General features: G+C 38.4%; 1 protein-coding gene across 1 annotated transcript in view; it reads right to left on the reverse strand.

The window, feature by feature from the left end:
• The window catches only part of Adgrg5 (adhesion G protein-coupled receptor G5), a 34,642-nt gene that overhangs the window by 17,421 nt on the left and 764 nt on the right, over positions 1-16,457 (reverse strand). The window contains exon 2 of the mRNA XM_004843242.3: positions 15,864-16,019. The gene's annotated coding sequence lies outside the window, so the exon portion shown is untranslated. The remainder of the gene's footprint in view (positions 1-15,863; positions 16,020-16,457) is intronic.

The raw sequence follows: 16,457 nt of genomic DNA on the forward strand, positions 1-16,457 counted from the left end.
AAAAAACAAAACAAAGCAAAAAGAGTAACCCAAAAAAGATTAATAAAATTGACAAACCTCTAGCCAGAATGATCAAGGAAAAAGAGAAAACACAATTTCCAATATCAACAATACAGAACCTACAGACATGAAAAAGATAAAGAATGGGATTGAGTGTGATGGTACATGTCTGTAATTCCAGCATTCTGAGAGGCTGAGGCAGGATGATCACAAGTTCAAACTCAGCCTGGGCAACTTAGCAATTCAATGGGACCCTGTCTCAAAATAGAACATAATAAAAGGACTGGCCAAGGTCCTAGGTTCAATCCCTGGTACTCCGATAGATAGATAGATAGATAGATAGATAGATAGATAGATAGATAGATACATGGATAGAGTCAAAGTAAGGGTCCAGGACCAAAAATAGTCCCCAAGGTCATACGCTCATGACTCCCACACACGAAGTGTGCTTTACTAATCTCCTTGGTGTCTCTCAACCCAACCAAGTTGATAATCAAGAGTAACCATCCTAGTCTGGGGGAAAATATTTGCAAATACCTATCTGATTTTTTAAAAAATCATGATTTAAAAGATGATTTAAAGACTATTTTAAAATGTGGACTATATAAAGAATTTACAACTAACAAAATGACAGAAGCACCTAATTAAAGGGAAATGTTTGAGTAGTACACCAAAAAAGATATATAGATCACAAATAAGCATAAGAAAAATGTTCACTCTTACTAGTAAATAGAGAAATACAAATAAACACAATGAGATATCACTATACACCTTCTCCAATTTCTAAAGTTAAAACAACTGGTAATGTCAAGTGTTGTTGAGGATATAAAACATCTGTAAAGCTCCCTCATTTCTAGGGGGACTGAAAAAAACAACAGCTACTTTGAAAACAGCTTGGCAGTTTCTTATAAAGTTAAAGATACACTTAACATACAATGAGCAATTACGTTTCTAGGCATTTACCCAAGAAAAATGAAATAATATGTCCATACAAAGACCTTCATATACAAATGTTTGTAGCAGCTTTATCCAGGATAGCCAAAAACTGGAAACAATAGCAGTATCTACCAACTGGTGAAAATCATTTGGTATATCTATACAATGGAATATTATTTGGTAATGAAAAGGAATGAACTGTTGAAATAGAAAATTCATTGGTGAATCTCAAAATCATTAAGCTAAGTGAATGAAACCAGACACCAAAGACTGAATATTTTGTGATCCCACTTCTATGATCATTTAGAAAAGTAGAAATAATAGGGTTAAAGATAAAAGCAATAGTTGCCAAAGAGTGGGGAAAAGATATAACAACAAAAGGACACACAGCAACTTTTCAGGGCAATAGAAATGTTTTACCTCCTGACTATGATATGCATGTAAATGTGAGTGTAAGCATTTGTCAAAACTACGAGACCACGTTTCAAAGGGGTGAATTTAGCTCTTTAACTCAGGCATTAGAAAACCAAGCCAAAAAACATTGAGAGGATGGATAAGAGGAAATGAAGAAAAGAAAGGGCAAGAGAATCAACCATCCTTCTCATGAGGAAGAAAACTCACAAGGTTTCAAAAAAAAAAAAACAACTCACAAGGTTTCAAGGAGAGAAAACCACAAAATTCAAGATACCTGCTTGATGGTAGTAGCACAGGGAAGTAGTTAAGATCTTGAGCTTTAATTTTTCCACTGGATTTTCAAAGATCTGAAGTGAGAGGCTGTACGGACACAGGCATATTCTCCTGAGTTCAAAAGGATTGTTTGGTGACATATATGAACTTTACATCTCAAATACCCTTTCACCTTAAAACTTAGTGTTATAAATTTATCCTACGGATAAACAACAATAAACACCAGGAAAAGTAAAACAAACAATATACCAACAGATAAAGAAGGCAATGATAGTAAATAACCAACATATCTCAGTAGTATCGCTCAATGTTAATGGCCTCAACTCCCCAATCAAAAGACACAGACTGTCAGATTGGATCAAAAAACAGAATCCAACAATTTGTTGCATTCAAGAAACTCATCTAATCCAAAAAAAGATATTCATAGACTAAAAATTAGAGGATAGACAACCACATTCCATGCACTAGGACTCTAAAAACTAGCAGAAGTAGCAGTTCTAATATCAGACATGATAAACCAAATTAAAATTATTAGAAGGGACAAAGAAGGTCACTACATACTAAGAACAATCCAACAAGAAGAGATAACATTGATAAACATATGCACCTAATACTGAAGCACCCATCTCCATAAAACAAAAACTGCTGAAATTAAAAGGTCAAATAAACATTAACACAATCATAGCAGGGGATTTCAACACCCCCCTTTTGCAAAGAGACAGATCAACTGAACAAAAAAAAATAAGGAAATTTCAGAGCTGAACCATATCCTTGAACATAAGGATTTCATAGATATATACAGAGTATTTCACCACTCTACAACAAAGTATATATTCTCCTCAGCAGCACATGGTACTTTTTCCAAATAGACCACATACTAGTTCACAAAACCTGCTTAGGTAAATATAAAAGAATTGAAATCACCTCATGCATACTATCCAACCACTGTGCAATGAAAATAGAAATCAATGACAGAAGAAATTTTGGAAAAGGCAAAAGCTCCTGGAAAACTAACAATATACTCCTAAACAACCAATTGGTCACAAAAGAAATCAAAGAAGAAATTTTTTTAATTCTGGAAGTTAATGACAATGACTGTACAACTCAATGAAACCTCTGGGACACTGTGAAAGCAGTTCTAAGAGGAAAATTCATCACGATCAATGTTCATATTAGAACAGAGCAGGCCTAAATAAATAACTTTGCAAGAAATGTTGAGATACTTGAGAAAAAACAAACCAGCCCCAAACCAAAATTAAGGAAAGAAATTATAAAGATTAGAGTGGAAATCAGTGAAATTGAGGCTTTAAAAAACTTTTTAAAAATCAGTGAATCAAAGGCCTGGTTCTTCAAAAGAATAAATAAAATAGATAAGCCCTTAGCAAGACTCACTAAGAGAAAGAGAGAAAAGACTCATATCAATGCAATTAGAAATGACAAAGGTGAAATCACAGAAGACACTCTGGAAATTCAGAAGTTAGTAGTAACTACTTCCATAAATGAAGGCCAGGTGTGGTGGCGCATGCCCTTGATTCCAGCACGGGGGAGGCTAAGGCAGGAGGATGAGGCAGGAAGATTGCTGCAAGTTAGAGGCCAACCTAGGCTACAAAGTGAGTTTAAGGCCAGCCTAAACTGCATAGCAAAACCTTGTCTCAAAAAGACCAAAAAAAAAAAAAAGAAGAAGAAGAAAAATCATATTCCAACAAATTAGCAAATTTTGAAGAAATGGACAGATTCTTAGACACATACAACTACCAAAACTAACCCAAGAAGACATTAATATGCTTAACAACCCAATAACAAGCAATGAAATTGATTCAGTAATAAAGAATTTTTAAAAGCCCAGGACCTAATGGATTCACAGCTGAATTCTACAAAACCTTTAAGAATGTTATATCACCAATACTCCTCAAGCTGTTTAAAGAAATTGAAAGGGATAGAGTGCTACCAAATTCATTTATGAAAGCCAGTATTACCCTGATCCTAAAACCAGATAAAGACTCAACTGAAAAAGAGAACTATAGGGCCAGGGATTTAGGTCAGTGGTTCTGCCGCCTGCCTTGCAAGTGCAAGGTCCCGGGTTCAATTCCCGGTACCAAAAAAAAAAAAATGACTGTCTGAAAAAGAGAACTATAGGCCAATCTCTTCAATGGACATAAATACAAAAATCCTAAACAAGATATTAACAAACAAAATGCCACACATTATCAAAAAGATAATATATCATGATCAACTAGGTTTTGTCCTAGAGATGCTAGGATGGTTCAACATACATAAGTCTGTAAATGTAATACATCACATAAACAGGAGTAAGGTCAAAAACCACATGGTCACATCAATAGATGCAGAAAAGGCTTTTGACAAAATCCAACACCCCTTCAGGATAAAAACCCTAAAGATAGCAGCCATAGAAGGACCATACCTGAATATGATAAAGGCTATTTATGACAAACCAATAGCCAGAATCAAGCTAAATGGGGAAAAACTAAAAGCATTCCCCCTAAAATCAGGAACAAGACAAGGATGTCCACTCTCATCTCTGCTATTCAACATAGTATTTGAAACATTAGCCAGAGCAATTATCAAGAGAAAGAAATAAAAGGGACACATATAGGAAAGAAAGAATTCAAATTATCTTATTTGCAGATGACATGATACTCTATGTAGAAGACTGAAAGAACACCACCAAAAACCTCTTAGAATTAATAGCCAATTTAAGTAAAGTAGCAGGATATAAGATCAACACACAAAAATTATAAGCATTTGTGCATATCAACAATGAGCAGGATGAGAAGGAAATTTTGAAAATACCATTCACGGTCACTTCAAGAAAAATGAAATATCTAGGAATTAACCTAAACAAGGAAGTAAAAGACCTCTACAAAGAAAACTGCAGTACTCAGAAGGAGACTGAAGAGGACATCAGAAAATGGAAAGATGTCCCTTGCTCCTGGTTAAGCAGAACCAGTAATCAAAATGGCCATACTTCCAAAACTCTTATGCAGATTCAGTGCAATCCCAATCAAAATACCAACAGCATGCTTACAGATCTAGAGAAAACAATCCTAAAATTCATATGGAACCAGAAGAGACCCTGAATAGCAAAAGTAATTTTGGGCAATAAGAGCAAAGCAGGTGGCATAGAAATACCAGACTTCAAACTATACTACAAAGCAATAGTGATTAAAAACAGCATGGTACTGGAACAAAATCAGACATGTGGATCAATGGAACAGAATAGAGGATACAGAAACCTCCCTAGAGCTACTGAGGTCCCAAGTCTCACGGAACACGCCGAATCAGCCCGCTGCAGAAAGGCAGGTCTGCCCACACCCTACTGAGGTCCCCAGTCGCACAGAACATGCTGAATCAGCCCGCTGCAGACAGGCAGGTCTCTGCACGCCCTACTGAGGTCCCGAGTCATGCAGAACATGCCAAATCACCCCGCTGCAGACAGGCAGCCACCTGGTTCCACACTACAAAGATGCAGAGGACAACAGACCACCAGACCAAGGTACTGAGTCCCGCTGCTCCCGACCCAGAGGTAGGAGCTTCTGAGCCACCGTCCCACTGCTGGTCCAGAGGAAGGGGCTTCCTGGTCACCATCCCTCCCGCTGCTCCCAGCCCAGAGAAAAGGGCTTTTGGGCCACCTTCTGTCCTGCTGCTCCTGGCCCAGAGGAAGGGGCTTCTGGGCCACCATCCCTCCCACCATTCCCAGCCCAGAGGTAGGGGCTTCTGAGCTGCCATCCCACTGCTCCTGGACCAGAGGAAGGGGCTTCCTGGCCACCATCCCTCCCGCTGTTCCCAGCCCACAGGAAAGGGCTTTTGGGTCACCATCCCTACTGCTGCTCCTGGCCCCTGTCCCACCTCTCCCAGCTCAGAGGAGGTAATCCGTGCAGGCACTAACAGACCCCCGCCCCAGTCGAAATGAGAAAACACATAAATAAGTCCCAAAACCAGACTTCCAAATCACCTACAGCAACCCCAAAGGGAAAGGAGATGGAACACTCTGATACTCAACCACCTGGACCCACTGAACTGGCAACAAAAGGGGATCTGGAAAAGAGGAAATCAGAAATAATTTCTCAGATAACAGGAGAAATTGTGCCCTTAGTGCAAGACATGATTAAGAAATCTAGAGAAGAGCTCAGGAACATGATGGAATCCCAACATAGGAAACAAATGGAATCCATAAAACAGATGCAAATAGATTTCCAGGACATGAAAAACTCCATTGAAAGTCTACACAGCAGAATGAGCCAACGTGAGGGCAGAATTTCAGATATAGAAGATAAGATTGCAATTAGTGACCAGGAAAAGAAAAATTGCTTCAAAATTATAAGGGGCCATGAGAAATCAATCCAGCAGCTGCTAGATGATGCAAAGAAGAATAACATAAGACTGAATGGGCTCAATGAAGAAACAGGAGAGAGTGGAGATGACATAAAAAATCTCTTCACAGAAATAATGGCAGAAAACTTCCTAAGCAGGGGAAAAGAGCTTGACATACAGATAAGTGAGGCATATAGGACTCCAACTAGCCTTGATCAAAAAAAATCTACACATAGGCATATAATTGTTAAGATTCCAGAAACACAACAGAAGAACAAAGTTCTCCAAGCAGTCAGAGAAAAGAAACAAATCACATACAAAGGAAAGCCCATCAGAATCACAGCAGACTTCTCAACACAAACCATCAAGGCAAGAGGAGCTTGGAGTGACATATTCCAAGCCCTAAAAGAAAACAGCCTCCAACCCAGATTGACGTACCCTGCAAAACTATCTTTCAAAATGGATGGAGAAATAAGATACTTTCATGACAAAGAGCACCTTAGGAACTTCGTGAATACCAAACCAGCACTCCAAAGAATTTTACACAATATCCTAGGAACAGACATTGAGGATCACAACCCCAGGAAGCAAAGCAGAATGAACCCATCTGGCATGACAAGAAATTAAATGTAAAAGGGGAGAACCCAACAAAAAGAAAAAGTCACGGCAGTGACAAGTCAATACATTTCAGTTATACCCATCAATGTTAATGGTCTCAATTCACCAATCAAAAGAAATAGACTGGCAGAATGGGTCAAGAAGCAAAATCCAACAGTATGCTGCATACAAGAAACACACTTAATTCAAAAGGAAACTCACAGACTGAAAGTTAAAGGGTGGAAAACAATACTGCATGCGACAGGAACCTGAAAAAAAGCAGGAGTAGCTATCCTCTTTGCAGATCAAGTAGATTTCAAACCAACACTGATTAAGAGAGATGAAGAAGGACACTACATCCTTGTAAAGGGAAGAATCCAAGAGGAAGAGAGGACAATCATAAATATCTATGCACCAAACACTAGTGCACCCAACCATATAAAACAAATACTAATGGACATGAAAAGTCATATATGCACTAATACAATTGTAGTGGGGGACCTCAACACCCCACTGTCACAAAATAGATAGATCAACTAGACTAAAAATAAGTAATGAAATACTAGAACTCAATCGAACTCTTGAACAAATGAACTTAACAGATGTTTACAGAGTCTTCCACCCCACAAAATCAGAATACACAGTCTTCTCAGATGCACATGGGTCATTCTCCAAAATAGATTACATACTCACACATAGAACATGTTTAAGTAAGTGCAAAGGAATTGAAGCTATCCCCTGTATATCATCAGAACATAGTGCGATGAAATTGGAGATCCATAGCAAAAGAAACTCAAAAAATTTCATAAACACATGGAAATTGAACAACACACTTCTGAATAACCAATGGGTCACAGAGGAAATTAAAGAAGAAATCAGACAGTTTCTTCAATTAAATGACAATGACAATACAACATATCAGAATCTATGGGACACAATGAAAGCAGTCTTACTAGGGAAATTCATAGCAGTGAATATGCATATTAGGAAAACAGAACGAGCCCAATTAAACAACCTGATGCTGAACCTCAAGCTTCTAGAAAAAGAAGAGCAGGACAACCCCAAAGTTCATACAAGGGAGGAAATTATAAAGATCAGAGGAGAAATCAATGCAATGGAGACTAAGAGAATGATACAAAAAATCAATGAAGCCAAGAGTTGGTTCTTCAAAAGAATCAACAAAATTGACAATCCTTTAGCCAACCTTGTCAGAAAAAGGAAAGAAAAGGCCCAAATCCATGCAATTAGGAATGAAAAGGGTGAAATGACAACAGACCCAACAGAAATCCAGATGATCATCAATACCTACTTCCAGAACCTATATGCCAATAAGACGGACAACACAGAAGAAATGGACAGATTCCTAGATACATATGAATTACCAAAGTTGAACGAAGAAGACCTAAAAATTCTGAACAACCCAATATCAACCAATGAAATTGAAAATGTAATTAAAAACTTATCAACTAAGAAAAGCCCAGGCCCTGATAGCTTCACTGCTGAATTCTACAAGACATTTAGAGAGGAACTGCTGCCACTACTGTTTAAACTCTTCAATGAAATTGAAAGGGAAGCAATACTCCCAAATTCATTCCTGGAAGCAAGCATCACCTTGATCCCCAAAGCAGAGAAAGACCCAACTGAAAAAGAGAACTATAGGCCAATCTCACTAATGAACATAGATGCAAAAATCCTTAATAAGATACTGGCAAACAGAATGCAGAAGATCATCAACAAGATCATACACCCTGATCAAGTGGGATTCATCCCAGGGATGCAGGGATGGTTCAATATATGCAAATCAATCAATGGAATACACTATATCAATAGAGCCAAGGACAAAAACCATATGATTATCTCCATAGACGCAGAAAAAGCATTTGACAAAATCCAACATGCATTTATGATAAAAACCCTACAAAAAATTGGAATAGATGGTCTCTACCTCAAACTGATAGAAGCCATCTATGAAAAACCAACAGCCAATATCATACTAAATGGTCAAAAACTGAAATCCTTCACACTCAAATCAGGAACAAGACAAGGATGTCCACTATCACCACTCCTGTTCAATATAGTCTTGGAAACATTAGCCATGGCAATTAGACAAGAGAAAGAAATAAAAGGAATAAAGATAGGAAATAAAGTCAAATTGTCATTATTTGCAGATGACATGATACTCTATATAGAAGACCCCAAGAACTCCACCAAAAGTCTTCTAGACTTAATAACCAAATTCAGTCAAGTAGCTGCTTACAAGGTCAACACACAAAAATCAATAGCTTTCCTCTACACCAATGACAGACTCACTGGGAGAGAAATAGGGCAAATAATTCCTTTCACAATACCACCCAAAAAACTGAAATACCCAGGAATCAACCTAACGAAAGAAATCAAAGACTTCTTCTCTGAAAACTATAGCACCCTGAAAAGAGAGATTGAAGATGATATCAGAAAATGGACAGACATCCCCTGTTCCTGGGTAGGAAGGATTAATAGAGTGAAAATGGCCATACTTCCAAAACTGCTATATTGATTTACTGCAATTCCAATTGAGATCCCAGCAGCATACTTCACGGACCTTGAGAAAACAATCCAAAAATTCATTTGGAACAAGAAGAGACCCAGAATAGCAAAAGCAATTCTAGGTAACAGAGACATGGCAGCGGGTATCACAATCCCCAACCTGCAACTCTACTACAAAGCTACTGTGATAAAAACAGCATGGTACTGGCAAAGAAACAGACTTGAGGACCAGTGGAACAGATTAGAAGATGCAGAAACAACTCCAGACACACTCAGTCATCTCATCTTCGATAAAGGAACCAAACACCCTCACTGGAGGAAAGATAGCCTCTTTAATAAATGGTGCTGGAAAAATTGGGCTTCAACTTGCCAAAGATTAAAACTAGACCTGTATCTCTCACCATGCACTAAACTAAAATCAAAATAGATTAAAGATCTAAATATTGGGCCAGGGATTTAGCTCAGTGGTTTCGCTGCCTGCTATGCAAGCGCAAGGACCCGAGTTCGATCCCCGGTACCAAAAAAAAGATCTAAATATTAAAATAGAAACTCTGAACCAGTTGGAACAGAGGTTAGGTAGAACCCTTGAAGACATCGGTGTAGGAAAAGATTTTATGAACAAAACCTCAGTTGCCCATGAACTACCACAAACAATCAACAAGTGGGATCTCTTCTTATTAAAAAGCTTCTGCACAGCAAGAGAAACCACCAGCAGTGTGAAGAGACAACCCACAATGTGGGAAAAAATCTTCACCTGCTCTTCCTCAGACAAAGGTCTACTATCTCGAATCTATAAAGAACTTCAAAAGATCAGACCTCCCAAATTTAAAGACCCAATCCAAAAATGGGCATCTGAAATGAACAGACATTTCTCAGACAAAGAAGTCAAAATAGCAAATAAATACATGAAAAAATGTTCAACATCACTGGTCATTCGAGAGATGCAAATGAAAACAACGCTGAGATTCCACTTCACTCCAGAAAGAATGGCTGCTATCATGAAATCAACCAATAACCAATGCTGGTGGAGCTGTGGGGAAAGAGGAACCCTGCTCCACTGCTGGTGGGAGTGTAGACTGGTGCAAGCACTGTGGAAATCAGTATGGAGATACCTCAAAGAACTAGGACTGGAGGTCCCATTTGACCCAGCTATTCCCCTGCTGGGGATCTTCCCCAAAGAATTAAAAGAATCATACCACAGTGATATATGTGTGCCCATGTTCACAGCAGCACAATCTGTAATAGCTAAAACTTGGAAACAGCCCAAATGGCCATCAACTGAAGACTGGATAAAGAAAATGTGGTTTTTTAATAAAATGGAGTACTACTCAGCCATAAAAAATGAGAAATTAGAGACGTTTATAGCTAAGTGGATGCACATTGAGGTGGTACTCTTAAGTGAAATAAATAGGACACAGATGTGTAAATACCGAATAGTTTCTCTGGTGTGAGAAACTGAAAGTGTAAATAAGAACTAAATGTATAATAGGTAATGTGAAATAGGAAGAAAAGAGGTAAAGGGGAAGGAAGTGGGAGGGCTAGGGGAAAGGATAGAAGGGAATGGGATTAATATGAGAAAATGGAAAAATAGGAACAAAATCTTTGTAAATAGGGAGGAATAGAGGGGTTGAAGGGAGGGGCTGGGCAGGGGTGAAAAATAAGAACCTAGAGAGGCTATGTAAAGGTGCAAATTTCCAATGATGAATGTCATTATATTGTATACCTAAAGTGTACCAATGATTAGAATGAATAATCGATAATGTAAAATAGGAAGAAAAGGTCCAAAGGGGTAGGGGTAGTGGGAGGGACAGGGGAAAGGAAAGAAGGGAAAGGAAAAATGCTGAGAAATGGAAAAAATGGAAATAAAGTCTTTGTAAATAGGGAAGGGTGGAGGGGGTGAAGGGAGGGCTAGGAATGGGGAAAAAATAAGAACCAAGATGCATTATGTAAAGGTACAATTCCCAATGAGAAATGTAATTGTGTTGTATACCTACAATGTACCAATAAAAGAATTTAATTTAAAAAAAGAGAAATCTCCCTAGACATATTCAACTATTTGATCTTTGACAGAGGGCCCAAAAGCATATGATGGAGGAAAGACAGACAGCCTATTCAACAAGTGATGCTGGGGAAACTGGTTATCTGTGTGCAGAAGATTGAAACTAGACCCTTATCTCTCACCATATACTAAATTAAAATAAAAATGGATTAAAGATCTAAACATTAAAATAGAAACATTAAACTTTCTGGAAATAAAATAGGTAAAACACTTGAAGACATAGGTATAGGAAAGGATTTTCTAAACAGGACCTCAATTGCACAAGAAATAGCAGCAAGAATCAACAAATGGGATTATATCAGACTAAAAAGCTTCTGTACAGCAGAAAAATCAATCAGTAGGGTGAAGAAAAAACCTACAGAATGGGAAAAGAATTTTTCCAGCTATTCCTCAGACAGAGGACTAATATCTAAATAAACAAAGAACTCAAAAAAAAATTGAAGCAACTAAAATTAAAGACCCAATCAAGAAATGGGGTAGAAAAATGAATAGACACTTCACAGAGGAAGAAACACAAATGATTATATGAAAAAATGTTCAACACCTCTGGTCATTAGAGAAATGCAAATTAAAACAAATTAAGATTTCATCTTACTCCAGAAAGAATGGCAATCACTAGGAAATCAAATAACAAATGCTGGCAAACCCTCCCACATTGTTGGTGGGAATGCAAACCAGTACAAACTTTATGCTAAGTGGTATGGTCATTTCTCAAAGAATTGAAATTAGAAATTTCACATGACCCAGTTATCCCTCTGCTAGGAATCTTCTCCAAAGAGCTTGAGTCATCATACTACTGCAATGCATGTACACCGATGTTTATAGCAGCACAATTCATAATGGCAAAATCCTGGAAGCAGCCTGTACACTTATCAACAGATGGTTGGATAAACAAAATGTGATATCTGTATGTAATGGAATACCACTCTGCTATAAAGAAGGACAAATTTGAAGCATTTGTAGGAAAATAGATGCACCTGGAAAATATGATATTTAGTGAAATAAATCAGACATACAAGCTTAAATCCCATAGGGTATCTCATTTGAGTGAGGCAAAGTACAAACAAAGAAAATGATACATGATGGGTAGAAATTGACAGAGGGACATATCTCATCCGGTAGGGAAGTGGTCCAAGGGAACAAGGATGAGGGGTGAGGAGGAGGGGAAGGAGAGGAATAAGGATGTGTCATGTGCAGGATCCTAACAATTCCAATCAATGTAAACATTGTATCCTATAACATGAGCTAAGACAAATACTATCAACAAGTACGAAAAAAGTGATAGGGGAACCAGAGGGGGGGAAGAGGATTAGAAAAAAAACCAAGCTGTAATATGTACATGTAACCACTCCCTAAGGTGACTGTAAGCTGCATGAATTGCAAACATAAACTAATAAAATAAATAAAATTTAAAAGAAATGTATCCTATGGAAATAATAGAGCAAGCTAGAAATACATCTAAACAAAAATATTTAGAATACTATTGTTGATAATAAAGAAAATTTGAAAACTATGTAAATGTCTTATAAAAGAGGAATAATGGGAAACAGTTGAGCAAATTCATAAAAAAAACTAAATGTGTGCCTACCATATGATCCAGCAGTGGTGATCTTGGGCTTTTACCCCAAAGAAATAAAAACTCATGTTCACACAAAACCCTATATATGAATACTCCAAGCAGCTTTATTCATAATGGCCCCAAACTAGAAATAACCTCTATGCTCCTTCAAAGGGTAAATGGTTAAACAAACTGTGGCACATCCATACCATGACATACAACTCAACAATAAAAAAATTTTAATTTAATTTTTAAAAACTTCTGATACGTACAAGTTGGATGACTCAAGAGAGTTAGAATTATCCCGAGCAAAACAAAAAAGCCAACTCAAGCTGTTGCACACTGTGTGATGTGATTTGTATAATGTGCTTGAAATGAAAATTATAGAGCAGGGACAGATTCGTGGTTGGCAAACGTTGGGGAGGGTGTGTGTCTATGAAGGGGAGCTGCAAGATTCTTGTGGTGATGGAATAGTTTTGTGTCTTGACTGTGGTGATGGTCACAGGAATTTACATGTGTGATACATTCGCATAGAATTAAATATACACCCATACTATGCACATAAATAAATGCGTGCAAAAAACTGGTGGAATCTGAATAAGCGTTTTGAATTGTACTGTAAATCCTGGTTTTTATATTGTACTATAGGAACACAGGATGTTACCACTGGAAGAAATTGGGTGAATACACAGAATTAATCTGTACTATTTTTTGCAAGCACTTGTGAATTTATAGTTTTTCCCTAAGTTAAAAATTTATAAAAACAGTAAGTAGATTAAAATTTTTCTATTAAAAATTATGTTTATATAGCCAGGTTAATGAAGAGGAGATCATGTCCCTGCACAGAAAGAGCAGGCTAAAAATAACTCATAAGATATAATCACATTTATGGCAAAGTATATTTATATGCACGTTCAAGCATATTGAGATATCCAGAAGACTAATTAACCAAAATGTTAATAATGTTATTTTGAGGGAAGGTTTTTTTACTTCATCTTTATTTTTTTCTGTTTTGCTTAAATTTTACACAACTAACGTATTACCTTCACAACAGAAAGAAAAAAATTTTAATGCTTAAAATTTTTTAATTTTTAAAATTATCCAGATGATAATTTATCTGGATAAAATAATATTCCTTGTGAAAACCAAATGGCATGTTGCAAAATAATATCATCCCATCCTTGCAAAAAAAATTGTACTTTTTATATATGCAAAAGCAGAAAGACACACGTGCAAGTATAAATGGTCGTCTCTTCTAGGTGGTGAAATTATGGAGCTGTTTGTACTGTATTAGCTGCCTGTATTTTCTGATTTTCCCCAAATGGTATAGTTACACATTTCTCAATTTCTGTTTACTCTTTGGCTAGTTTAAAAATTTATATCTTTCAAATGTAAACAATAAATAACACAAAAGGCTCTAAAGGCAAAGTAGTCCTCCAATCTGCACTCAACCATTTGGTGCTCAGTTAGTTGCCACAGGATACCAGTTGGTAGAGTTTTATGTATCCCAGATTTCTTCATACAAACATAAGCAAAGACGGTCTCCCCAATTTTATATTTTAAACAAGCTGACTCTACATACTGTTCTGCATTTTGTGTTTCCCTTGAAAATACATCACAGAGAGCTTTCCATAACAATATTTAGAAAGACTTCACTTTTTAACTGCATATTCTAACTTTGCAGAGATAAGCCAGAATTTAACAGTCCACTGTTAAAAGCCATTTGTAGCAGTTCTAGTCTTTTGCTCTTATAAACAGTGCAGCTGCACTTACATCATTTCCCATGCACACCAGTTCACCATGTGTCCATTTGTATATCTGGTTCGACTTTCCTAGCAGTTTCTAGAACTCTTTACATAACACAGAAAGCAGCTGTTTGTTACATGAATTGCAAATATTTTTCCTAGTTTGTCATTTGTCTTTTAACATTACATATGTTTTGTTTTGTGTTTGCTTTTATTTTGTTTGGATTTTTTTGCCATGTAGAGGCTTTTGTTTTGCTTGTTTTTGTTTTTTGAGATGAGGTCTCACGATATAGCTGAGACCAGCCTTGAACTTGCAGCAATCCTTCTGCCTTGGCCTCTGGAGTACTGGCTTACAGACATGCACCACCACTCCTGGCTTGAGATATCATTTTAAATTATTTTTATATCAGTATTTTCTCTTCAGGCATCTGAAGTTTCTAGTCACAGCTAGAAAAACCTTCCCCCATTTCAATGTTATAAAGGAATTCTCCTGCATCTCTTCTTGTACTTTCTGGTACTTTTTGGGGAGCGGGGGTTGAGACACAAGGTCTTGCTATGTAGCCCAGACTGGCCTTGAACTTGCAGTGATCCTCCTGCCTCAGCCTCCCAAGTGCTGGGATTATAGGCGTGTACCACCACACCTGGCTTCTTCTAGTACTTTTATGGCTTCATTTTCACATTGGAATCTCCAGTTCATTACACTGGCCCTGGAACATAGTGTGAGATACAGACCCAATTTTATTTTTCCCCAATGGTCACCCATTTTTCATAATACTATTTACTAAAATAATGTTTATTAACAGAAATGGAGATGTTGGAATCAGAGTGCCAGTTTCTTATTTATCTGGCTGTTGCTCATTTATGTGGCTGTGTTACCGTCTCTGGAGTCACTTGCCCTCTCAGAACCTCAGAGAAAAAATGAGGGACAAGGTTTGGGTAGACCAAGAAAGCTGCTAAATAAAAAATGCAAAGGACTTCAGATGAGAAAACCAAGGCGGCAGCAGTAGAGGACCAGAAAGCCCAGAAAAGACCTCTGCCCAACTTGTCCTGCCCTTCACAGTACTAATGGGGAAACTGAGGCCCAGCAGGCAGGTAGACTTGATCTTCAGTGTCTGCACCTGAGGACCAGGTCCGCAGGCCCTGAGCCACGCTGTTCCCAGGCAGGCACAGAGGGAAGAGGACCCTGACCCTACCTTGCAAGTGGAGAAATCAAGGCCAAAGCAGAAGTGATCCCTAACCCAGCTCCGGGGTGGAAGTGTGGTTTCTACTGCCTTTCTCAGGCACAAAACACCATCTTCACTTCTGCTTATACCCTCTAGGTGCCCTTCCTGTCCCTTGCACCATCACCCTACACCCTAAACCATCAGGCTCCCCTCCTGGTAAGTCTTTATGTGGGGCCCTCTGGGAATCAGGAATCCCTTACCTGACTTCCAAGATGGTTCCAATAGATTGCAGGGAAACTGAATACCACACAAAAGAAGGAATTTGCTTGCAGTTCTACAGCAGCCAGGTGGTCAAACTGGACTGAAACCCAGTACTCCAAACTCCAAGTCCCAGTGAGGGCTGGGTAGCTGAGCCACTGGGTGGACAAGTAAGACCCTAGTTAAGCCAACAGGGAGATGAGGAGACAGGTGAAGCATGGAACAGGGTCCTTGGAAGATGTGAATTAGTAACCAGCTCCAGTATTCAAAGCCCAGGCTGTGTGATGTTGGGCAAGGAACTTGGGTTCTCTGTGCCTCAGGTTTTCTCATCTGCACAATGAGGCTGAAGAGCCCTATTTCCCAGGGAGAGAGACTCGACCACCATTGAGCTCATCCACACTCCTGAAAGCCAAGCTCTGACCCAGGTGCAAGGCTCCGAGCAAAGTTCCTGGCCAGGAATTCATCTGTGTTACTCCCCGAGCTGATCACACACTCATGAAAGCCCACCCTGCCCCTACACATGACCTCACTGCCTCCACTAAGCTGCTGCCCCTGCCCACCACACCCCGAAGCCTCCACCCCAGGCTTCCTCCTGG

This window comes from Heterocephalus glaber, unplaced genomic scaffold (assembly GCF_053883595.1).
Source record: "Heterocephalus glaber isolate CG9 unplaced genomic scaffold, H.glaber_assembly_v1.0 deba00000071, whole genome shotgun sequence".
NCBI lineage: Eukaryota > Metazoa > Chordata > Mammalia > Rodentia > Bathyergidae > Heterocephalus > Heterocephalus glaber.